This window comes from Ursus americanus, chromosome 13, assembly GCF_024610735.1.
Source record: "Ursus americanus isolate L20-20 chromosome 13, mUrsAme1.1.p, whole genome shotgun sequence".
Classification (NCBI taxonomy): Eukaryota; Metazoa; Chordata; class Mammalia; order Carnivora; family Ursidae; genus Ursus; species Ursus americanus.
The window spans coordinates 22,891,620-22,917,874 of record NC_142139.1 but is presented as its reverse complement, the minus strand read 5'-3'; positions in this window follow the sequence as shown (position 1 = coordinate 22,917,874).

The window sequence follows — 26,255 nt, the reverse complement described above, 5'->3', positions numbered from 1 at the left end:
AATCAGTGAATTCTTAAATGCCAAGAACATTTCTTTGCTGTAGTTAGAGGGAAATATGACTACAGAAAAAGGGTCAGAGACTGAGTCTTGTTGCTGGCTTTGAAGATGGATAGAGGAAACTATAAGTACAGGAATGTGAGAGGATCCAAAAACTGGAAAAGACAAGGAAATGAATCCTCTATGGAATCAATAAGAGATCAGAGCCTGGGGTGCCTGGGTGGCTCAGTCGATTAAGCATCCAGTTCTTGATTTCAGCTCAGGTCATGATCTCAGGGTCGTGAGATGGAGCCCTGTGTCAGGCTCTGCACCGAGCATAGAGCCAGCTTAAGATTCTGTCTCCCCCTCTCTATCTGTCCCTCCCCCTGCTTGTGCAGGTGTGTGCCTGCATGCAATGCTCTTTCTCTCTCTCTCAAAAAAAAAAAAAGAAAAAAAAAAGAGATCACAGCCTCTTCATACTTTAATTTTAGCTCAGTGATATCTATGCTGGACTTGTAATTTATGTAACCATAAGATAATAAATTTGTGTTGTTTCAAGTCACTATCTTAGTGGTACTTTGATACAGTTTTTTATAACTCCTTCAAAACTACCACAAAATACTAAAAACTACTAGAAAACTACAAAAATTGAATACCTCTTAGAATATAATAACAATTTACAAAATATGTATATCAAATTAAAATATTACATATGTTGTACATCATTTCTATAGCAGTAGATACTATAGAGATTTTTCTCAAATTTGAGTATTCAAATGAAGCTGATACATAATATACCATATTTCTATAAGTGAAGTGAAATATAAGATTTGCTTTAAAGAAGAAAAATAAATTGTATGTCAATGGAAGCACCATCATTTTGTCTCATTGTGAATGCCACAGTAATTTTTGTAAGTATTCAAAAACTATACAAAATTTTATTAATATTAACAAGGAAAATTTGAAGTACCATCTTAAAATATATGTTAATATTTTCAAGCAGAGCAATACATATTATTTAGTAAAGTCACACTTCAAAAAGTATTTTCTTTTGAAAATAAACCTGATAACATGCATTTCAACTTAAAATTTTTTTGCATAACAATATTTTGTAGGTATTTGTGTGAAAATATACACATCTAATACTGATGACTTCATTGAAAGAATTTATTATAACTTATTTAACCAAAGTTTTAGAATTTAAAATGGTTTCAATATGTGCCATTACACACAGGGTTTTACAACTAATATCCTTGTACTTGACATATTTTATTGGATCTCTGTTACCTTAAGAAAAGAAAAATCCTAGAAGTTAAATTCCTTGCTCAGGGAGACATACTTTCAAGACAAACACTATTATTCTCTACATGAAACGTGAAGTACACAGACTTTTGCCTTCATTATATCACATTTAGTTGCACTAACTGGAATTCATTAAAAAAAAAAAACCTAGTCTTCCATAAAGTAAATTTATAAAACTCAAAATATTTAGAATTTGTATACAAAATCAAATAACACAGGAGTCTAAATACTTAGAAGTGAGACCTCACAGGGAGCCATAGCTATCACAACTGTTTTACTTTTGTACTTACACAGTGATTGTTCTCACTATATCAGCTACAATTATTTTACCCTTGTGTATTTAATTCTTCACCTTATTTCAATGAACTGAGAAAACAATAACAGGAGTGAAGAAAATTTTTATAAGATAAATGACTAGTATGAAAGAAGAGAAAGAGTTACATATTAATTTCATTGTGTATTAATTTTATTTGGTTGTTTAAACAGTGAAAATTATTTAGAATAAAGCTACACAGGCAAACAAACAAATGAAAAACATGGGAAATGTTCTGTACTCATATACACACTATTAATTACAAGAACACCATATTTTCAAATTAGAATATGGAGATGGACAGTCAGCCTAGGGGTCAAACTCTGTATAGAAGGAATCAAATAGGGTAGAGAAACCCAACATCTATATTCAGCTTCCCTGTGCCAGCTTCCTCATGCCATCTATCGATCAACTGATCTATCTATCTATCTATCTATCTATCTATCTATCTATCTATCTACCTATTTACTGAGACTAAACATTCTGTTATGTCCAAAAAATATGTCTTCAACTTTTGGAACATCAAACATTTCCTAAAGCATTAAATACACTGACACAATTCCACTAATAGAGAAAATCTCTTTTCCCTTCTTTGTACATTGAAAAACACTTCTTTGACTTATTAGTGATGATAATGACAATAGAAAATAGTAATAAGATCAGCACTATAAGAAACCCACCCTCCCCAAATTAAATCAGTTAAACCTTTACATCCTCAATATATGGACTGCAGATTAGATACTTTCTTGTGGGCGAGGGGAAGTATTTTGACTGTAAAATTATTTTTCTATGGGTTTATTAGAACTTTTAGTTCTATTTCTACTTCTTTTTTAATTTCTCTGTAATCAAACTTTAAAAATAAAAATAAGGCCATACAGAAAATTATTCAATTTTAGAAATAATCTCTAAATAAACTCAAGAATGGGAAAAACTTACACCATTCTCTGTTTTCAATTTTTTTTAATGTTGTATGCATTGTGTTTACAATTATGCATTCCAGATTATTTGCATATTCATCATATTCTGTTCTATGTTTTTAAATGTATCTTGTTGGTGTATCTTTAGTTTTCCTAATATCTAGAAATAACATAAATTGTGATCCCTTTTGTCAGTTATTTCAATATTTAGAATCAGAATTATGTGAAATTTACTTATAATATACTGTCTTCTCCTAAGTGGATTAAAGAATGATAGCCTTGTTTCTCAGAGTCCAACAAACTGAGGGCTTCAGAGGGGAGGGGGGTGGGGGAATGGGATAGGCTGGTGATGGGTAGTAAGGAGGACACGTATTGCATGGTGCACTGGGTGTTATACGCAACTAATGAATCATCGAACTTTACATCAAAAACCAGGGATGTACTGTATGGTGACTAACATAATATAATAAAAAAACATTAAAAAAAATAAAGCATGATAGCCTTGATTTTGTATGCTTGAAAAGACGATATGTAAGCAACCTCAAAATCAATCATCAAATCTCCGTTTTTTGGAAGAAAATTGCTAGAGATCAATGTCTTTAAATACAGTTTTTAAAAAATAAATAGTAAAATTATATCATTTCAATCTGCCCACCTAATAAAGCATAGGAAAATAAACTGTCGGAGAATTATTTTTCAATCATGTGAAATAAAGCACTGCATGTCATTTGGAGATATATAAAGGCTTTGCAAAGTCAGTAAAATAAATACAATATGTACAAAGGAAATATTATAGTCAAAGTAATGCTATTAAAATAGTTTAGTATTAAGTAGTGAAAGAACATTTGGTCATTATGTCCAGAGGAAAAAGAGTGGATGACATTATAATTTATCAAATACAAATTTCAAAAATAGATTTGTGGGGTGCCTGGGTGGCTCAGTTGGTTAAGCGGCTGCCTTCGGCTCAGGTCATGATCCCAGGGTCCTGGGATCAAGTCCCAAGTCAGGCTCTGTACTCAGTGGGGAGCCTGCTTCTCCCTCTCCCTCTGCCTGCTGCTTCTCCTGCTTGTGCTCTCTGACAAATAAAATAAATAAAATTTTTAAAAAATGCATTAAAAAATAGATTTGCCCTTCTTCGTTAATGCAAGACATACATTTTACTGAGGTATCCATTTTAAATATAAAATAAAACCTAAGAAAAGCCTCTTAAACCTAGGAAGCAGACACAACACAATTCAACAAATTTAGTAAAAAATTATCTATCTGCAAAATTAATTTGTGTTGGATCTTCAAGATTATATTAGATCTCCAAAAGTTATTCATGTTAAATCCTCAGTGGATAATTTTTTTTTTCCCATTTGTATTCATGGAAGAGTTTTCAGTGTGAGATATCATGGTTTCAACAGCCAAGGAGTTTCAGATCCTCTTAAATTGAAGAATCATCTATCATTTTCATTTAAGATAAACCAGGTATAACTTGAACTTTTGAGGGATAAGCAAGTCTTTTGCCATTTATAATTGGTTGGACAAAGACAAAGAGCAAACAAGGTTAAAAAGATAAAGGTAAAAAATGTGAAACCAAAAATAAAGGCCATATAGAGTAACTGGTATACAGTGTTTCTGAAGAAAGTTTTCCTTATTAATCAATTATTTTCCTGCCTTTGTGACTTTATTAAATAATTGTATTGCCATGCTCTATAATGTTTATATTTTTAACATACGTTTTTTAACATTGTACTTAATTTTTTTCTTATTAGGAATTCAATATTTTTTTGTAATTTTGACTATTTATAAGAAATTGCTATGGCATTCACGATGAGACAAAAATGATGGGGCTTCCATTTGAAATATAATTTCTTCTTCTCTAAAGCAAATTATATATTTTACAATTTCAGGTATAAAAACACAGCATGTTATTTATTAGGCACTTGCTTACTTACTCTCAGTTTCTCTTATAGTTCCTACCTTAATTGCTGTGTTTGAAACACAAACATTTCCTTAAAAATCCCCTAAGTATGCACGAACTCCCTGAGCAAGTTAATTGGTCATAAACAGTATCTCAACCCGAGGGTAATGACGATGATTAGCCTTACAAATTTGAATGTGCAGGAATGGAAGTCCTCTCACATTCCTATTTATTTCACTAGTCTGGCCCCTACAAAAATCAGATACATTCTGATGAATTAAATGATTACATATAGCACCTTTCATCCCCTGACATACACTACACCTGCTAGGTTTCTTAAGGTTCTGAAGGGAGTTCATGACACCAATATTTGGGAATATCAGTATAGAGTTGAGTTGATGCAATCCTAAATAGAAGAAACACAACATAGACCCCCTACGTTATGACACAAGATCAAGCCATCTATATAGCAGATTACCATGAATCATTTAAAAACGTAGCTCCTGGGGTCGGTCTTTCTTTCTTTCTTTCTTTCTTTCTTTCTTTCTTTCTTTCTTTCTTTCTTTCTTTCTTTCTCTTTCTTTCTTTCTTTCTTTCTTTCTTTCTTTCTTTCTTTCTTTCTTTTTCTTTCTTTCTTTTTTTCTTTCTTTCTTTCTTTTCTTTCTTTCTTTTCCAAATATTTTATTTATTTATGAGAGTGACAGAGAGAGAGAGAGAGAGAGAGAACAAGCTGGGGGGAAGGGCAGAGGAAGAGGGAGAAAAAGATACCCCACTAAGCAGGGAACCTGATGCGGGTCTCAATCCCAGCACCCTGAGATCATGACCTGAGCCAAAGGCAGCTGCTTAACCGACTGAGCCACCCAGGCACCCCAGCTCCTGGGTATCTTTGAGTCCAGGTGGAAACTGAGCATGTGACCACAGAACATCAAGTGATTATATAGCCAGAACTGAGCACATTGTAAGCTGAATTCTTTCAGACCCACCAAACCAATGTCAAGTAGATCCATCATCATTCTACAGTAAAATGAATATGTATATTAGGGATTCAGCAGGAGCAGGTTTATAGGACACAAGCAAGTTGCATGAATTGGTGAGCAATAGCCCCATATTATTCAACACTGCATTTAGGTCATACCCATGATCACAAGAGGGTTTCCCTGGGACAAGCTAACAGAGAAAAAAGAAGGTCAATTTCAGTTCATGGGTAGATTGACTCAGTAGATCAGTGCAAGCAAAATAGCAACTACTGTAGCATATAGCCCAATCAGGGGTGTGCCTGGAAGATAGTAGGAAAGAGAAATTTTTGCAATGGGAGCAGAGCCTTGGGCAGGACACCTAGCTATCTCTTTTGTGTGGAAAAAGAAGTGACTCAAGGTAAGAATATACACAGCCTTTCGGGCATTGAGAAATAATTTGGCTATTTGGTCTGGGGCTTAAAATAAAGAATAATTAAGGGATCAGCATTTGAGATAGTGACATATGGTATGACCTACAGGAGGAGACAGAGGTGTGATGATCTTTGTATTACATATTATGTCCACAGGGGAACATCTACTATGGAAGACCCACAAAAGAACTAAGTAGATAGAAAGACTTGGCCAAATAATGTCACCCAGACTCTTCATTAGCCACACTATTGCTGGCACAATGGGTACAAGAACAGAGTAAAGACAGCAGGAGTGGAGGTGAGAGATGGGCACAACAACATAGGTCTCACTCACAAAGGCTAATATAGCTTTCTTCTACTGCTGAAAGTCCAACCTGTTAGCAGCAGAGACCAGTGTTGAACTCCAGCACGGACTTAATCCTCAAAGTGACAAAATGCTAACTTGCCGACAAAATGAGTACACTGAAGCCTTCCCATGCTGGAAGGGACAAAGATTAACATCATTTAATATCTGCATATGTTCCCGAAGTGGATGTTTCTTTCCTATCCTTAGGGCTTCAGCCATAACCACTATCTGAGGATGTATAGAGTATGATCCACCAATATGGAGTCTCACATAAAATTGCCTTGATCCAACGCACTCACCCTATAGCAAAGCAAACATGGCAGTGGCAACATAACCACGGTATCCACTGAGCCTATCATTTAGTGCTCATTGGGCTACCAGCCTAGCAGAGTGATGGAAGGACCTCTTTAAAGGCCTAACAGGGTGCCATCTTGCTGAATCCAACTCTGAAAGAATGTGATATTATCTCCCAAAATGTGCTATATACTTTACACTGCCAATCATTGAGGGGTGCTGTTTCCCTCTAAATAGAATACATTGGTCCAGAAATGAAGCACTGAACATAGGATTGTTTGTTTTACCAGTAGCTTCAGCAATCAAATTAAGAAATGTGTGCTCTTTCCCAAGAAATGTAGGCTCTATGCATGGAGAGATCTGGGTTCCCAGGCAGGACACTCTTCCAGTAGGGGATGCAATGTCAACTTTAAACTATAGCTGTCACCCAGTCACTTCAAGCTGCTCATGTCAAGAGATAACTAGGCAAAGAAAAGAGTCACCATCCTGGCAGAGGTAACTGGCAGTCATCATCAGTGGTAGACAGGTTACACAAAATAGGGAGAGAAGAAATGTTCGGCATTCAGGTGGTTTACTTTTAGTACTCTCCTGTCCAATCTTGGTATTAAGTGGCCAGCAAGTACCATTATGAACAGGGGTGAGGTGCTGTGACACCAATTTCCTATTTGGAGTTTTCTCCACAGCAAACTACAACTGTTCAGTCTTAATCACTCCCACCAGCTTGACTAAACTTTAGACAGGCTTCTTCCTGACTATAGGCCCCTGACCTACTTTTTCTTAGAGTATTTACTTTAGAAAACCTGAAATTGCAAATTATTTCTCTGCCCTTTGAGATGCAAATCTCCCAGCCTCCTGTCAGTTTTAGAACGCAGGAGTGTCTTTCTCAAAAACCTGAAAGCTGGGGCGCCTGGGTAGCACAGTCGTTAAAGCGTCTGCCTTCAGCTCAGGGCGTGATCCCCGTGTTCCGGGATCGAGTCCCACATCGGGCTCCTCCGCTGGGAGCCTGCTTCTTCCTCTCTCACTCGCCTGCTGTGTTCCCTCTCTCGCTGGCTGTCTCTCTGTCACATAAATAAATAAAATCTTAAAAAAAAAAAAAAAAACAAAACCTGAGAGCCATCTCTTTGCAATGTAATCTTAGAGAAAAGATAGGGCTCCAGTCTCTGTTTCTGTGGGTAGATAGGAGCCTCACTTTGGTAAGGTACAATTAGCAAACACAGATGGTCTAATGCAGTGGCCAACCTTCCCCTAATGTCTTCTAATACTCTTCCTTTAGTTCTCTCCCTTGTTTAAAATTCCTCTTCTCTTTTCTTTCAGTGAAGCTGAGTTGAATCTCTCACCAGTTACAATAGTCTCTTGCAGTAGTCTTGACTAAAGTCTTCCTTTCCGTTTTTAACAAGCATTTGGTGCATTCTTTTTCTTTGACAAGTCCCAGAGAAGCACATACCACATGGGATGAACTTAGACTAATAAATCAGTGGATTGGAGTAACACAAGGGGTTCACAGTAGTGGATATTATAGTACACCCTGTATAGTACCCCCTCTTCCACTTGGCACTCATCCTCCCATCTTCTGGGAATGCTGACTGCTGAATACTCACAGCAGTGTCTCTGGAAAATACCTTCATCTGAATATAGTTGCTTTCTCTATCTAATGGTCAGCCAATGAGGGGTCACATACACCCAAGCCCTCTTGTTTTAATTTGGGAGAACTCTGAAGGGCCACTGTAGCCCCGGAAGCTAACTGAGGCCTCTGTCGCAACTGCATCATAGTTCAAACTTCTCTTCCTGCATAATTCTGCTTTCTTCACTCTTACAGGTGTTGTTGCCAAGAGCACTTCCCAGCAAATCTCTTGCATGCAAATTCCTGTGTCAGTTTGTTAACAGGGATCACAATTTAAGAAATCCTATATATGCAGCCACACTTGAGACCACATTCATTACGACTATTTTGACACTGTTGAACTTCACCCCAGACCTGTAATCCTGGATTAGATGACTCATTTTCTTAATGCTAAGAACACTGTTTCATATTAATTAATAATGTCAAGATAATTACTCCAATGGAACTTTTATTTACCAGCCTATATTTTTCTTAATTTTATATTGTCAGCAGCTTTGACAACCAAGTCTTTATGATAAAAAATTTTTAAATGCATTGTTACATTGAATATTTATACATGTACTTCCCAGCTTTGTTTTGTTGCCATGTGTATTTTTTAATATTTTGAAAACTGTAAACTGTGAGAATATGTTAGAAATTCTTCATTCTATTAATATCCAGAACAGTTCATTTTCCATTGCTTATTTTAAAACTACTGATTTTACTGATTGCAATGTTTTGTATATTTCTATCACGTTCCTTTAATGTTTTCTGTACACTCAGTCACATCTCATTTGTTTATCATGTAATTATTGAAGGGTGTTTATTTCTCTGTTTATTTCTTACTCTTGCTTAATAGCAAAGAAAATATGAGCACATTTATTAACTAGTTAGTATAATCTTCGTCATCTGAACCAATGGTACTACCATACTGTTCTCACGGAGTTAATTTTTGCATGAAGTATTTTGTATGGAGGCAGTGACACGTCATTTGATGCTATGAAGTTGCCTAAGTAAACATAGCCTTTCATTTCTTTCTATCATCAAACCATGCATGAAACTTAATAGTCTTCTGTCTCTTACCTCTACTGTTCTTGCCTTGTTGTTTATTTTTCCAAGAACAGGAAATGTGATTGGATCATGTAATGTTTAGGAATTTCCTGTTAACTCTGTGTTTATTTTCCCCTCCTCTATTATACTGTGACCAACCTGACAAGAAGGACCTTGTATTTCAATAATCCCCCAAATTTATCAATGTAAAGGACACAGAGTGGTTTCTTCAAATCTTTAACAAATGAGTGCATAGGCAGATAGTATTAGCTGCATAAATATGGAAACATTATTTCAATGTTTTAATTTATTAATGGGTGCAGCTGTACTTTAGACTGGGCTTTTGATTTGGCAAGAATCTATTTGGAGATTTTGATGCTACCCAGGGGTTAGAGTTTATGAAGGCTTAAGGAACAAGAGCTTGGTTATTACATCAAAAGAATTTTTAGAGCTCTAATACAAATGCTTAAAAAGCAGCTCTGCAAAAACAATATAATTTCAAATGTAGTTTCTGATAAGGCTCATTTTCCAGCAAGCTCTCCTGCTTTGCTAGGATATAGGATTCCTGGCTTACACAAACCACCCAAAGAGAGAAATAGTACACACATTTTAGCCTCTGATTTTCTTTTCCAGAATCTTACATGAAGCTCAAACGCATCATCAGAAATATTTGGCATCAATACCACTCAAGTGACTGATAACAAACTCCCTTAATGTCAAGAGTCATTCCATTTTTCTTTCAGGAAGAACAAGGCCATACCTAAACATATTAAAATATTATTCACTTTGACAATGGAACTAGTTCCAAGACATGAACTATTGCTATATTAGAAAGAAGAAGCAATCAGTATTTTTCATTGCCTAAGAATCTCTATACTACAAAAAAAAAATCTATCACTTCTAATGAAATTGGTAAGTACCTAGGAGGCAAATGTCTTTTCTTATTTCTACTGTGAAATCTGGGTTGAAATGAGCAGTTGTAGTTAACTCACATTCCTATTAACCAGAAAAATTTAGTCAATAGTGAGCATATTTATCAAAGCTTTTTGAAAATGACATGAAATTTTCATTAAGATTGCAAGGGCTATTACTGTTTTATTTTAAGTAGACCTGTAGATTATTCTTAATATTAAAAACTGAGAATAACAACAAATTTATTTTACTTAAATTATATTAATCAAAAAATGTTAGATTCACTTATCTAGAAAATAGTTATATATAGTTGAGTTTGTATGTAAGTTTTTAATATAAATATCATCTTCAATTTCTGATTATAAAATGATTATGTAGTACAATTTATGCTTTCTTTACTGTGTAATTGGTTTATCAGTAACTGTTGTGTCAACAGCAAATCATATTTTCTGGTGCATTAATCTTAAATATTTTTCTTTCTTGACACACACACACAAAATGAAGCCACATGAAAATCTGAAAGAGATTAAAATGTAATAAAAAGTTCTCAGTAGAGTTTAAATGTATTTTTATATTAAAGACCAATATTGGATGGCTTCACATATATGCTTACAACTCAATTATTTTAAGATATTTATTAGAAATCACCCAATGGTATCAATTTACTAAGGTAAATCACCTTAATGGTAACTTAGGCATAATTGGAAATTACATAAACACTTTGATGCTGATAATATTCTTAAGGAGTATTTTACTAAAAAGAAAAAAAAAGTCCTTAAGTATTGTTTTGAATAGTAAAACTAGTAAAGAGTAAAATTCTATTAATCATCAAGACAAATTGCACTTGAAATAAATCAACATATAACATTTTGTACATTTTCAGAAAAATAAATTGGCTATATATTTCACTTTGCATGGCTAGATTTCAGTAGTTGTAATTTTCCTTCCTAACATTTATTTCAATTTTAAATAATATATTTACCTGTGTGATCAGTTGATTAATGTCAGTCTGTCTCATTAGAGAGAAAACTATATGAGAGATGAAAGCATGTCTGTTTTGTTCTCTATCTCCCAAACTACACTTTGCCCGGCGCATGGTATTAGATTTATATATTTCTGAATAAATTAAAAATAAATGGATAATATACCTGAAAAACTGACTCTCATTAAATGGTTTGTAGGTGACTAGAAACTGGATAGAAACAAATAAAAAACATGTCAAATGACCACATGAGGGATGCCTGAGTGGCTCAGTGGGTTAAAGCATCTGTCTTCGGCTCAGGTCATGATCCCAGGGTCCTGGGATTGAGTCCCAGATCGGGCTCCTTGCTCAGCTGGGAGTCTGCTTCTTCCTCTGTCTGCCGCTCCCCCTGCTTGTGTGTGCTCACTCTCTCTCTCTCTCTTTCTCTCTCTCTCTCTCTCTCTCGCGATCTGACAAATAAACAAAATCTTTAAAAAAAATGACCGTGTGAGTTTAATGAAAAATATTATACATAATTTTATGCTCAATATTATGCTTAAGGGTATTCTGATGGTACACGATTTGAAGAAATATATACATATAGAAAGATGAAAGAGAGAGAGAAATAGATGATAGATCATTTGATCTGAACACTTCTGCCCCTAAGTTCCCCAATTCCATTTTAATTTCCGAATTGTATTCTAATTTCAAATATGATGTGAAATAATAATTTTCTGGCTTTATGATCCTTTCTGTAATATTAACTAATAGCAATCTATAACAGTATTTTTTTTTTACCTCAGTGAGATTTTTTGCTTTACAAATTGCCTATCTCTTGTAAAACTACAAAATACACTTTGATAACAAAGAACACGAAAAATAATTTTATTCGAAGTTTTTTATTTATCCATACATTTTTTTTTATTTTTTATTTATTTATTTGACAAAGATAGAGACAGCCAGCGAGAGAGGGAACACAAACAAGGGGAGTGGGAGAGGAAGAAGCAGGCTCATAGCAGAGGAGCCTGATGTGGGGCTCGATCCCATAACGCCAGGATCACGCCCTGAGCCGAAGGCAGACACTTAACCGCTGTGCCACCCAGGTGCCCCTCTCCATACATTTTTTAAAGCTTAAAACATTGTATGTGGGCAAGATTTACAATCTAGATGGGCATCAAAACAAAAAAATTAATAAAATTGTCCTATAATCATATTTGTCATGGATGGCCTTTGAGCTGTGACTGTTCTTTAGTAATCAAAAAGTTGTGTCTTCTGATTGGATACAACATTTACATAGTTACGTAATTTATAAATATGTGTTTTTGGTAACCAAATGGATATAACTTACATAGACACATGTTTTTATGAGTTCATTTTGACCTAAGTTATAGAGATAATAAGTACAAATTTTTTACTTTTCTACCTCCATGTATGGTAATTTCTTCATCAATTTCTACAGTACTCTCTAATATTTTTATATGAGATTACAGTATATCTGTGTAGTATAGTTGAGTGATGCAACATGATATTTTGCAGTATACCAAAGCTTTTGTCTGATTAATATAATTCATGTTTAATGATTTTTTATTTATTACCTAAGTAACATGAGCATTGAAAACATAGTTTTCAGCTAGAAGTTCATGATGAAGATGCTGGAAAGTTTCTGGTGAGATCTCTCTTCTTGCAAATGGCTATCTCCTGCTATATCCTCACATAAGCCTTCTTCTGTGCATTCATGGAGAACTGTGGTGTCTTGTCCTTTTTTTTATAAGGACATCAGTCCTATTGGATTAGGGCGTCAATCTTACCACCTCATTTAACCTTAATTACCTCCATTAAGGCCCCATCACGAAATACAATCGCATTGGAGGTTAGAGCTGCAATCTATGAATTCTGGGGGAACACGATTTCATCTAAAACAATATGGAGTTCCCTTTATCTTCTCAGCAGATGCTTTGTAAGAATTTCAAATGTGGATTTTATTACTGTTGTTTTGTTTGGTGTATTGTTGTTACTGTTTGAGTATATAATAAGCTTTAGCCACCTAAGTGTAGTCATTGACTATTATGTATTATGTTCAATGTGTCTTTTCATAGTGCCACTTGAACAATTTTTAAAAGTTTAAGGTTTTTTTCCATATTGCAAAATATAAGTTAATGATCTGTTTGCTGATCCCAGAACTAGAATTTTCAAATGTGAATATATAACACAATCTAACTTGGCATGTAACTAAATCATTGCTATGGAAATGATATCATGAAATATGATCATTAATGTTCTTTAAATCATTACTCCATTTATTAAATTTGATAGTACAATGTATTTCTAACTCTATTCAGTTACTAATAGATCAACTGCAGTTTTCTTCTGCTGCAAGGCAAATGGCAATCAAAGAGGAATCACAGCCTTTAATAGTATTTCTAGTGTGACACAGGATTAAAATAATCAATACAACCCATAGCACTGTATTTTCACATTAAGCGAAATGCTAAAGTTGATTCTTGGATTATCTCCTGCTAGTAATTGTGCCAGATTGCATCCTGATAATATCCCACCATGGTGAATAAATATCATCAGTTAAAATGTTTCAAAATTCAACAGAGTTGTGTGACAGGAGTTGTTTATAGGATGTCACACTGTCAGTCTCTTAAAACTCTGCTCTGTTGACAGTATGATGCTTATCATTCAAGTCAATGTACACAGGATTTCTGGAAGCTGGGCTTATGAAAATTTTCTTGATGTGTTTTTTTAATGGAAAAACATGTGGTTTTATTAGATATTTAATTAGTATAATAATCATACCGTATAGCCTATGTAGAATTACAAAAAGTGAAATTTACTTAGCTTTATTCTATATTTTGTACTATAGGCAATCATTTGTAAATGACAGTATTAAGTTATAATTATATCAAATACTATTATAAAAGTCTTAGAATTTAAGTCAATTTTAAGTGTTATTTATTGTAATGTGTTATCCCATACACAACTAAACTTCATAACACTCATAATATGATATCATGGAATGGATAATGAAGTATACATAAGGAGATCTGAATTCTTGTCTTTAAGATGTTATTTATTTGAGAGAGAGAGAAGGAGAGAGAGAGAGAGAGAGAGAGAGAGCACAAGCAGGGGGAGGGGCAGAGGGACAAGGAAAGAATCTCAAGCAGATTCTGCACTCAGCATAGAGCCTGAGGTAGGGTTCGATCTCATGACCCTGAGATCATGACCCGAGCTGAAACCAAGAGTTGATGTTTAACCGACTGAGCCACGCAGGCACCCCAAGGGGACCTGAATTCCTTCTCTACAACTGATTATGAGTAAGACGTTGGGCAAAATAGTTAAAGTCTCTGAATCTCAGTAACCTCATTTTTTAGTAGTCACATCTAGTTTTCCAGCTCTCAGTATCAGTAAACTTCATGTGCATGATTCCTCTGTATTCATACAAGTTAGTGATACAATGCCGAAACAGTCAGGGCCCTTGCTTGAGCATAGTTTGTCTTCCCTTTACTGCCCCATTTCCTTTTCCTTCTTCCTATGAGGGGCCTCCAGCTATGAACACATCTTGGATTCTCCCTGAAAGGGCCTTTTGGAGTTCTAAGAATTATTTGTTACTGAGATGTTTCCAATGTCATATTTTGTAAGGATATATTTCAGACTAAAAGTAGAGGGTTATGTGTATGTGTGCACACCCAGGTGCACACCCGTGCAATTTCAATATTCTATTATCAGTTGACCATTAAGTACAAAGTGGTATAGACTGTCAACTACAATGATTTTCTAGGTACTATATCAGCTGGAACAATTTTTCAGGAAGAGAAATGAACAACTCTTTTTTCTTCAGTGTTTTAACTTCTGGAAACAAGCACACCACCATTTCCAAGAGCAATTATTTGAATAGTAACAATTTCATACTCTAAGTGGGACAACACTCACATTATATATTAGAATACCTCAAGCAGTTGATGTCAAGAGGTTGATGTCAAGGATGATGTCAAGAGGTTCACACCTCCTGTGTCTACTGTTTTTGAAAGGATGGATTCTTTCCAAAGCTGGAGACTAAATAATGTGGTTCATATATACCTAAGGGGAACCTGAGGTGTTTTAAAGTCTGTGATGCCTAAATATCAGTTGACTTTTTCACTCCTCCGGGATTAATTACTGTGAAAGTGAATGATGTGGACATCAAAGATTTTTTTGAGAGAAGTCATTTCTTTCTTTTGGGAGAAGTTATTTCTTTCTTTGAAACATCTATAAATAAGTTTATGTGGCAACACTGACCCAAATGTCTTTATGGAATATTTGGCAGTGATTCTACATGTATTTTAGAAAAGATAGTCATTTGGAAATATTTCTTAGAAGTTATTAGGTTTAACTGGGTGATGGGTATTAAGGAGGGCGCATGTGGTGATGAAAACTGGGTGTTATATACAACTAATGAATCATTGAACACAACATCATAAATTATGTTGGCTAATTGAACATAATAAAAAAATAAATAAAAAATAAATAAATAAATGAAATAATTTTAAAAAGGAGTTATTAGGTTTATGTCCCATAAGAAAGATAAAACCTGAGTATATCTTTTTCCTAAAAAAATAACTAATATGTTCTTAAAGGATGTTTTCACTGACACTTTATATGCCAAAAAACGGTCAAAATAAAGAAAAATATACCAATGCTGAAAAGTTTCAAGACTGAGAAAAATCCAAATGTTGAGTTAGTGTTTTGGAGGTGTAACAACTTCAGAGACAATATATTTAATACTGGACTCCAGAATTTTTATGTCATTCAATTGTACATGTATGGGTTAAATATATATGGGTGTGTAGTATGTGTATGCACTCTCCATGATGATATAAGGGTAGCCAGTTTTTTTAAATAACAAAATTCATAGCTTCAAAACCAATGAATGAAATACATACTCAAATGTAAAGAATTAATTATTGGCAGGAGAGGTAAAAAAAAAATCACAAGAGACAGAAGCTACTCTTAGAAAAACAAAATGACTGTGCAACAGATGTCAATGTGGGTAGAAAGATGCAAAAATTTTGCCCATTTCCTGAGGCATCTGAGCGTAAGTGAAGGGCTAAAAAAGGAGTATACTATGATACCCGGGACAGTGATGAAGTGAAACCGAAAAGAGGAGGCTTTACAGAAAATGGAAGAAGCAAACGAACACCATGAACTTATATGACGAATGTTGATGGAAGATGAAAATGCTAGGAAATGCCAAAAATGAAATTGAATACAAAATTTTCAGTGTGAAAAAGCAGTTACAATTAATCTCTTCCAGATACAGCACGTGGGAGATGTAGTCTCCCATTAATCAATCTCTCTGTGACTGAATCTAATTATATGCAGAATTTTTTAGGGGTTAAAGTTACTCAGAAATGATAAAGTTGATGAGATTTTGAGTCAGCTCTGAGCCTACTATATATTTACCATACTCCATATCCTTCTGTATTTGGACACACAGCTAAAGTGCATTTCCTAATCATTCTTGCAGTGTGGTGACATCATATGACCAAATTGTGCAAATGAAATGTCAGCAAAATGATCCATACCACTTCCAGGCTTAGCTAACAGAAAGCTACCAGAGACTCACAGACTCTATTTTCCATCACTTTAGCTTAAATGTAGGAGAGGATCGTGTCACAGAAGTTGGCAGAGCTCATAATAGAAGAAGCATGGGTTCCCTGAATGACTTTTTTAAACAGAGCGTCTTCTACTAACCAGCATTAGACTAGTAATGATGTAATTATGTAGGACTTTGGATAATCTAACCTTCAAATAACAGTGGTTTGCCAATCAAAGCAGTGGCATGTGTAATGATGCCGGGTCCAAGAGGAAGAACTTAATTGAGGTATTTGAAGTCTCTATTGTCAAGTACAGGAAATTGTAACTAGCAACTTCAAACATTTTCCACTAGAACTATAGCCACTTCAAAGGACCTAGATAGAAAAATAAATATTGTAGTCTGGCTTAAATAATGTGGTATGTGAAAGCCCCATCTCTCTGGAGCCCTTAGAATAACTCTATCGTCCAATTAACCCTCAAATCTAACAGGTTCTCTGGTTTCTCTAATGAAACTTAAACTCACTGCAGAGAATTTTACAAACCAGAAAAAGAATGTGAGCAGGGTTCTCTTTCAATCTCTCTCTCATTCTCTCTCTCTGCACACCCCAACACACACACACACACACACACACACACACACACACACACACACACATTCATTTGGAAAACTTTGCTATTGCAAAAAGTATACAACCATAAGAAACTATATTTTGGAACAGAGTTGTTTGAGCTGTTAAAGTTTATACTAATATCAGCCTTTAACCATCAAAAAGTGTACTTCAGAAAGAAAATAAAGATTTGAAAGCATTTGATTTCTATCATGTGAATGAAAACAAGGTAGCAATAGTCCAGACTCTTGAAAATTGATAAGATTTAGTAGAAACATCAGAATCCAGTGCATATGATATTAATGTCTTAAATTGCACCTTTGTCAATCTCAATAAATTATTTGCCTTTAAAGTTTAGAATCAAAATTCAAATGGAGAATTATACAGAAAACAAGACAGCTTTAAAGCTAAGAAACAGCTAGCTATTGGGGCACCTGGGTGGCTCAGTCAGTTAAGCGTCTGCCTTCGGCTCAGGTCATGATCCCAGGGTCCTGGGATCGAGCCCCATATCAGACTCCCTACTCAGCCAGGAGCTCTCTTCTCTCTCTGCCATTGCTGCTCCCCCTACTTGTGCTCTTTCACTCTCTCCCTGTCAAATAATAAATAAAATCTTAAAAGAAAAAAAAGAAACAGCTAGCTGTATGTGCATGAGTTCTTATCAAAATTAAAGACTTAAAAAAAATACTCAGAATGATTAACTCTAACGTTCTTTAAAAACTTTACATTTTCCTCAAGTTTCAAACAAGTAAAAAGGAATTTGAAACTCATTAAGAATATTAAAGTAATATATAGGCCCGTGAGATGTGACCCAAGAGACCACTACTCAGTTATTACTTTGTCACTCATTGACTGTCCACATCAAGTTAGACTGTCACAGCTTCTTGTAATTTTTTCTGATAAAATCTTTGATGTGTTCCTCAGTCAACTGTGATTCTACTGAGAGACACTGAAAACTCTTTTCCTATATTAGTCATCATCAGAAGAGAGACATCACACAGCACAGGCAATCATTGTTATTTTTTCTTCAGAGACAAGTTATCCTAATTATTCTTACTGGGAGTCAGATTTTATACAGCTCTAGATTATCTATGGAATTAGCAAGCAACAGTTAAAGTAAAGGAAGACCAGAGGTTTTTCTGATTGGCACTATGGCTCAATTTTTGGATTCAAAGAATTAAAACTTATCCCATCAAAAAGAAAATAGTTGGAAAACTAATAACCAAGTAAAACTAAAACACAATGATCAAGGAACCAAACTTTAGTTGATGTCTGATGGTAGGCTATTTTACCCAAGCATCCTCCTCTGAGCAATGGCAGCAAAATTACAAGTGTAAATTCAGATACCTGTGGTAAGTATCCTAGTATTTGAAGATTTGTTAGAAAATAATCCCTCCTACTGTGTGCGTCTGACAGGACAAATAAACTCTATAGAAAATTTTCATAAAAATAATATTTTCATGACAACTTCAAAGTCTGCCATAATTTTGACCAATATACTCGAGGAAATAGAATTAATCTATGCCAGGAACACTCAGAATTTCAAGAACAGTCCTAGCTTGGTCATCCGAGAAACTATTTAGGTAGGGATAAACAAACAGGTCTTAGGGATTTTCAATCATGCTAGTAAATCTATAATGATCTTGTATTGTTATTTTTTTTTTTAAGAATTTATTTATCTATTCGACAGAGATAGAGACAGCCAGCGAGAGAGGGAACACAAGCAGGGGGAGTGGGAGAGGAAGAAGCAGGCTCATAGCAGAGGAGCCTGATGTGGGGCTCGATCCCATAACGCCAGGATCACGCCCTGAGCCGAAGGCAGACGCTTAACCGCTGTGCCACCCAGGCGCCCCTGTATTGTTATTGTTGTTCATGGTTATCTTATTCCCATCCTTAATGCTCTTTATATAGCATGGACTTTCTCTAATTTCCTCAACTAGAAAAGCCTGTCCATCTTGATTTTTCTCTATCTCAGCTTCTATCTCATTTATAGATTTTGTTTCCTTTCTCAGTCTTAATATATTTACTGCATATAAATACATATGATATGGTATACTTGAGGGCAGAAGCCATATCTGTCTTGTTCACATCACAGTCCATAAAGCCTAATAAAGTATCAGACATATAATAAGCAATCAATAATATCTGACGAATGAATGGATGAGTACAATAAAGATGAGCTATGTGAACACAGTGAAGCAAATGTTAAGAACAACTTCTAGCCTGTAAATATAGAGTCAGTAGAAAATACTTAAATTAGTAGAAAGGAGCTCTGTTTCCAAATAATTACAAAACAAAGTCACTAGCTACCAATATGCATTTTCAGTCACCCAAAATGTATAACACATGACTCACTAACCATTTTTCCCTAAAATTCATTACTTATATGTGACTCCTCTTATTTTGCACATAAATTCCCCTTCTCTCCCAGCATCTTTCTTTCTTTTTTTTTTAAGATAATTTATTTATTTATTTGACATAGAGAGAGTACAAGCAGGCAGAGTGGCAGGCAGAGGGGGAGGGAGAAGCAGGCTCCCCACTGAGCAGAAAGCCCTATATGGGGCTGGATCCCAGGGTCCTGGGATCATGACCTGAGCTGAAGGCAGACACTTAACTGACTGAGCCACCCAGGTGCCCCCATCGCTAGCTGTTTCTTAGCTTTAAAGTTGTCTTGTTTTCTGTATAATTCTCCATTTGAATTTTGACTCTAAACTTCAAAGGCAAACAATTTGAGGCACCCTCTCCCAGCATCTTTCTTATCCCATAATTTACTTTCTCTTTCTCTATAACAATACTTCTTTCCTTTAACTTTAAATAAGCTTCATCTTTGATTTATTTTTTTAAATAATGTTTTATTATGTTAGTCACCATACAGTATATTCTTAGTTTTTGATGTAGTGTTCCATGATTCATTATTTGTGTATTAAGTTTCATCTTTTAGTTTGTTGTACTATTTACAATTCGAAGAATATCACAAAGACATCAGTTAATAAAATTTTTCTGTGCTCCCCTTTTTCTCTACTCCATTTAAGAGAGAAAGTTCTGAAAGGATTTGAAATGAAGAAATTTATGCAATCATGATTTGTTTCAAAAAGCAGCTCATTCTACTATCCATTCAAATCTACTGATCAAGATTGTTTTATCTCCATTTTAATTACATATGAATGCATTTCATGTATAACAGCTTCATCATACACAGCATACATTAATCAGTGAGTCTTTCTTTTTCTACCTGCATTTATTTCTCATGCTAATTTTTTTGAGAAAAGTATATGTAATTAAGCATTATGTTCAATTTCTATATGCTAACATTGGTTACTATTTTATTTGTAAAATGTATATCCATAATATATTAGCAATGGTTCTCATTTCTTCCCAACCCTAAGTACTTTTCCTCAAATTCCTTCTTTAATTAAATTTCCTGCCAGACTGTGAGTCTGCAATGAGTTTGTATGTACATGAATCTGTGTAAGCAGTAGTCTCTACTTGTTATGCCAAATCCAAGGGCATGTGCGCACACACACACACACACATACACACACACACACACATACACACAGGATTATGAAGCAATCTTAAGGGAAATGGTTGATATATAAGCAGCGTTAGATGCAAATTAAAGATAGGATCTCTAATAAGCATTCAAATTCACACAACAAATAACTTGTTCAAATCCAAATATATCCAAAATCATTACACAGACCATATCCTCATTTGTTAAATTCTGATGGTACAAGAGACGTATCAACTTTTCTAAAACAGTTTTCACATATTGTTCTTTCAGCTAATCAGGTAACACACAGTTGTCATCTTTCTGAAAGAAAATTATTTCTTTTATATTACTGTTAGTAAATAGCTAAACATATGTCTCCAAGAGAACTACATTAGAATTTAATTCATGTACATTTATTATTCTAGTCAATATACTATATATGAGATTATCAGGTGTTTGTTAACTAGAGGACTAAGAAAATTGTCTAGGTTTTCTATCTATTGTATAGCAGAAGCGATGGTTATACAACCTATTTTACTCTTCTCTGCTTTATCCTTATCCTGGAAAAGTGACAGATACTTTGTTTCAACTGTAGAACTCTTTTCAAAGACTGTAAGAAAAAGACAGTCTTCAACATAAGAATGACATTCCAGCATCATTTTTTCTTTTATTTAACAAAGTTCTCTTTGGCAGAGTTTCATGACAATCACAAGTTTGTTTTTTGTATCATTAGATTCGAAAATCTGTTGAGTGACAGTATAGAGAGACAGTTGGCAGCCAATAAAGATAAATTTTACCTGTCAAAACTCTTTTATAAGCTGTTTAGGTAAAGAAATATAAATGATTTGGGCAAGTTAAAAAAAATAAAAATTTAACTCAAAGAATACCCCTCAATGAATACAATGTGGAAAGTGCTGAAATAAGTAACATTACATTAATAATTCTAATGCAATACATAACATAAAGAATCTCAAAAATATCTTTGAAATTACAGAAATAAAATAAATACATACACACACATATATGTATATGTATAAAGATAGAGATAATCTGGGTGATTTTACTGAAAAACAGCAGTAAGAGAAGGCAGAGTAAGAATAGAGAAACCCCAGAAATTCACTGGGCTGGTTTGGCCAGCAATAATGGCCATTACATATATATATGAATATAATGACTTTAGATTCCATTCATATCAGTGTCATTAAACAAAAGGTATAATGTCATAGACAAGAATAGCAGAACTCCTCAGGGATAGTAACAATAGGTTAGTGATTTAACAGGTAAAATCACAATTTTAGAGAAGTCTGTCAGTATCAAGTAAGAACACAGCCAATGGCTTCAAGCCAAGGACACAGAACAGTTCCTTGGAAAGACAGTTACTAAACAGGTGGCAATTCTTGGAATGGTTACTATATTAGCAGAAAATCAAAATGTGATTTTGCATTTAGGTAAGAAGAACAGGCACATGTGGATTCATTATTTAACACACTTCTTGTATTTTGGAGAGATTTTTAGACTCCTAAAATTCTAAACTCTTAGAATTCTAGACCCTTAGACTCTTTTAGACTGGGACAGTTTCTCAGACATTTGTTACTTTTGATACTTTGACAATTTGAGTAATACTAGTCAGGCACTTTGGAGACTTTCTCTCAATTGGGTTTTGTCTGATATTTTTCTCATGATTAGATGGAAGTTACATGTTTTCAGGAGGAAAACTACACAGATAAAATGACCTTCATATCACATCAGCACAAAGATACATACTATCAACTGTTGATATTATCAATGTCAATGTTAACCATGATCATTTGGCAAAGGTCAAGTTTGTCAGAGCTTTTTCACTATTCATTTATTCTTTTTACCCCTCCCAAATTGTACTCTTTTAAGCAAACAACTATATGAAGTTTGCATTAAGGAATGGGGTGTGTGTGCCACCTTCTAGGGGAGCAGCATTTATATAAAGTATTTGGAACTTTTCTGTAGGGGAGATTTGTTTATTCTCCCCCATTCATTTACATATTCAATCATTTATTTGTACCAATATGGACTCATGGGTATTTACTTATACACTGGGATTTAATTTACTATTACATTTTTATGTATTTATTTATTTACTTATTAATAATTTATTAATTTATGTATTTATTTTATTATCTCATTGCTCAAATTCTTCTTTGGTCATTGGAGGCTCTTTCAGTTGGCTACTGTGTCTTTTGGCTCACTGTGTGTGTGTGTGTGACCTCCTTACTTCATGGCACTACAGGATGCCACAGATTCATCTTGTATACCCCTTTCTCTGACCTGAAATCAGCCATTTCTTCAAGAGACCTAGTATGTTTATTGAAGAATGGTATTAGAATTGATAGTTGATGGCTGCTACTGAGGTGTCTATTTTAGGCTTCTAAGCTATCTGAACAAGGAAATAGAGGTTGATATTACTGATGTATATACACATATCTATAAATATTTTTCTGTACATCCATCTGCAACTTAATTAAGCATTTTATGAGTTCCTATTGTCTCCAACTCTATTCCAGTACCTTATAAATTATTGTAATCTTCCATGCTTTCCTGTAACTTTCCACTCTGAGTGAGATGTAGGCCCCACCACCTAGCATCCATTGACATAATAGTGCTTATGTACAGATTTTTTTTTACCCTTAGCCTTATAGTTTCCCTTCATTTCCAAACTTACTTAGGTCAGCTTCTTTTCTCCCATACCTTCAGTGAGTTATTTAATACATTCGTAAGACAGATTTTGTCAGTTTTCATTTTATTTTTGAGTTTTAAGAGTTCTTTATATATTTTGGATATATGTTGTGATTTATAAATACTTTCTCCCAGAGAAAAACTTGCTTTTCATTAAGAGTATTTCTGTAGAGCAGAAGTTTCAAGTTTTAATAAATTTAAATAATTTAATAAAATAATTTAATTTTAATAAAATCCAACTTTTTTATTCATGGAATGTGCTTTTGGTATTGAATTTAAAAACTCATCACCAAAAATCACATAGATTTCTCCTATATTTTCTTCTAGAAATGTTACAATTCTGCATTTTACATTTAGGTCTGTGCATTTTGATTTATATTTTGGGTAAGATGGCCTACCTAGGTTCATTTTTTATGTGTATGTTCAATTATTCCAGTACCATTTATTATCCTTTCTCCATTGAACTGCCTTTGCACCTTTGTCAAAAATTTGTGTGGGTCTGTTATCTGGGTTCTTTTCTACTTGAGTTTTTTTTCTCCAAAAGCACACTGTCTTTTGTAGCTTTATAGTAAGTCTTGAAATCAGGAATAAATCCTCTAACTTGTGGCTGCTCCTCAAATATTATGTTGAGTGTTCTAGGTACTTTGCTTGTCATATAAATTTTAGAATAGTTTGATTATATCTATAAAAGAGCTTGCTGAAAACTTGAAAATGTGCTGATCTATAGATCTTTTGGGAAGAACTGAAATCTTAATAATATCTAGTCTTCCAATCCATGAGCACAGAATATATCTATCCATTTATTCAGACCTTCTTTGACATCTTTCATCAATGTTTTCTTGCTTCCCATGAATAGATACTGGACATACTTTGTTAGATATATATGTATTTTTTCTTAATTCGGTGTTACTATAATTTTTCTTTTGCAATTTTTAATTTCAAATTCAAATTATTCATCACAGGTATATAGAAATGCACTTAAATTTTATTAGATAAATCTTGAATCCTGCAATCTTACTATATTTTCTTTTTAGTAATTTTGAAATTTTTAATTCCATTATTTTAGTAGATATAAAGTTATTTAGGTTCTTTATTCCTCTTTGAGTCATTTTGGTAGTTTGTCTCTTTCAAGGAATTGGTACATTTCATTTAAGCTATGAAGTTTGTAGGAACTGTTCGTAGTATTCCTTTATTATCCTTTCAATATCTATGGTGCCAGTAGCGATGAACCTTGCATAATTTCTAAAATTGGTAAGTTGTGTCTCCTTTCCCTTTTTCTTTTGATTAGCCCATCTTGAGGTTTGTCAATATTCATTTCTTTCAAAGAACCAATTTTTGGCTTCATTGATTTTTTTTTTTCTTTCCTGTTTTCAATTTCATTGATTTCTGCTCTAACTTTATTTTATTTTCCTTCTGCTTACTTTTTCTTGTTTGCTTCAAGTTTAATTTGTTATTTTTCTAGTTTCCTAAAGTAGAAGCTTATGTTATTGATTTTAGATCTTTCTTCATTTATGATATATGCATTTAATGCAGTAAGTTTTTCTCTAAGCATTGCTTTAGTTACATTAAAAAATTGTATCAGTTTCATTTTCATTTTTATTTGGTTCAAATTTATTTTTTAATAATCTTGAGACATCTTTGGTTCATGCGTTAAACAATTTAAAGTTTAATTTTCAAGTATTTGATAATTTTTCTCTTCATTATTATTATTTATGTTTAATTTTATTATAGTCTGAGAGAATACTTTGCATAATTTCTATTACTTTACAAATTTTTAGTGTGTTTTATCATTCTGAGTGTGATGTATCTTGGTGAATGTTCCATGTGACCTTGAGAAAAATGTGCATTCTTATCTATTTTTCCAGGAGTATTTTGAAAATGTCAATTAAAACAAATTAATTGGTAGTACTCTTCAGGGCATCTATAGCCTTACTAATTGTCTACTTACTTGATATTTACACTACTGACATAATCATTTTGAAATCTCCAACTATAAAGTGGGTTTATCTATTTCTCCCATCAGTTTTATCAGCTTTTTTTTTCTTTATATATTTGGTGCTGTGTTGTTAGATGCATACCTATTTAGGATTGTTATATCTTCTTAGAAAATTGACCACTGTATCATTAAGTTTTGCCTTTTTTATCCCTGGTAATCTTTATTGTTCTGAAACGTGTATTATCTTAAACTATATAGTTATTTCAGCTTTCTTTTATTAATAAAGTATTTGCATGGTACATATATTTTTCATCCTGTTATTTTAAACCTGTTTATCTATTCAAAAGTTATTTGACTGCCTAATAAAGGCACTCAATCAAGGGTAGGTATTCATTTTTATTTACTTACTATTTCTACATATTCACCAATCAATTTGTTTTCCTATGAGCAGTCAGGAAGCATTAAGCTCCCCAGTCCCCTTGCAACCAGATGGATTCATGTGACTTATTCTAACACATGAAACATAGACAAAAGAAATGGGTGCAACTTCTGGGCCAGTTTTTTAAATATTCTTTTTTTTATAATAATTATTTATTATGTTATGTCAGTCACCATACAGTACATCCTTAGTTTTTGATGTAGTGTTCCATGATTCATTGTTTGCGTATAACACCCAGTAGTAGATATAAAGTTATTTAGTTCTTTTAGGTTCTCTCCAGTGCTCCATGCAATATGTGCCCTCCTTACTACCCATCACCAGCCTATCCCAATCCCCCACCCCCGTCCCCTGTGAAGCCCTCAGTTTGTTTCCTAGAGTCCATAGTCTCTCGTGGTTCATTCCCCCTTCTGTTTACCCCCGCTTCATTCTTCCCTTCCTTCTCCTACCGATCTCCCTGCTATTTCTTATGTTCTATAAATGAGTGAAACCATATAATTGTCTTTCTCTGCTTGACTTATTTCACATAGCA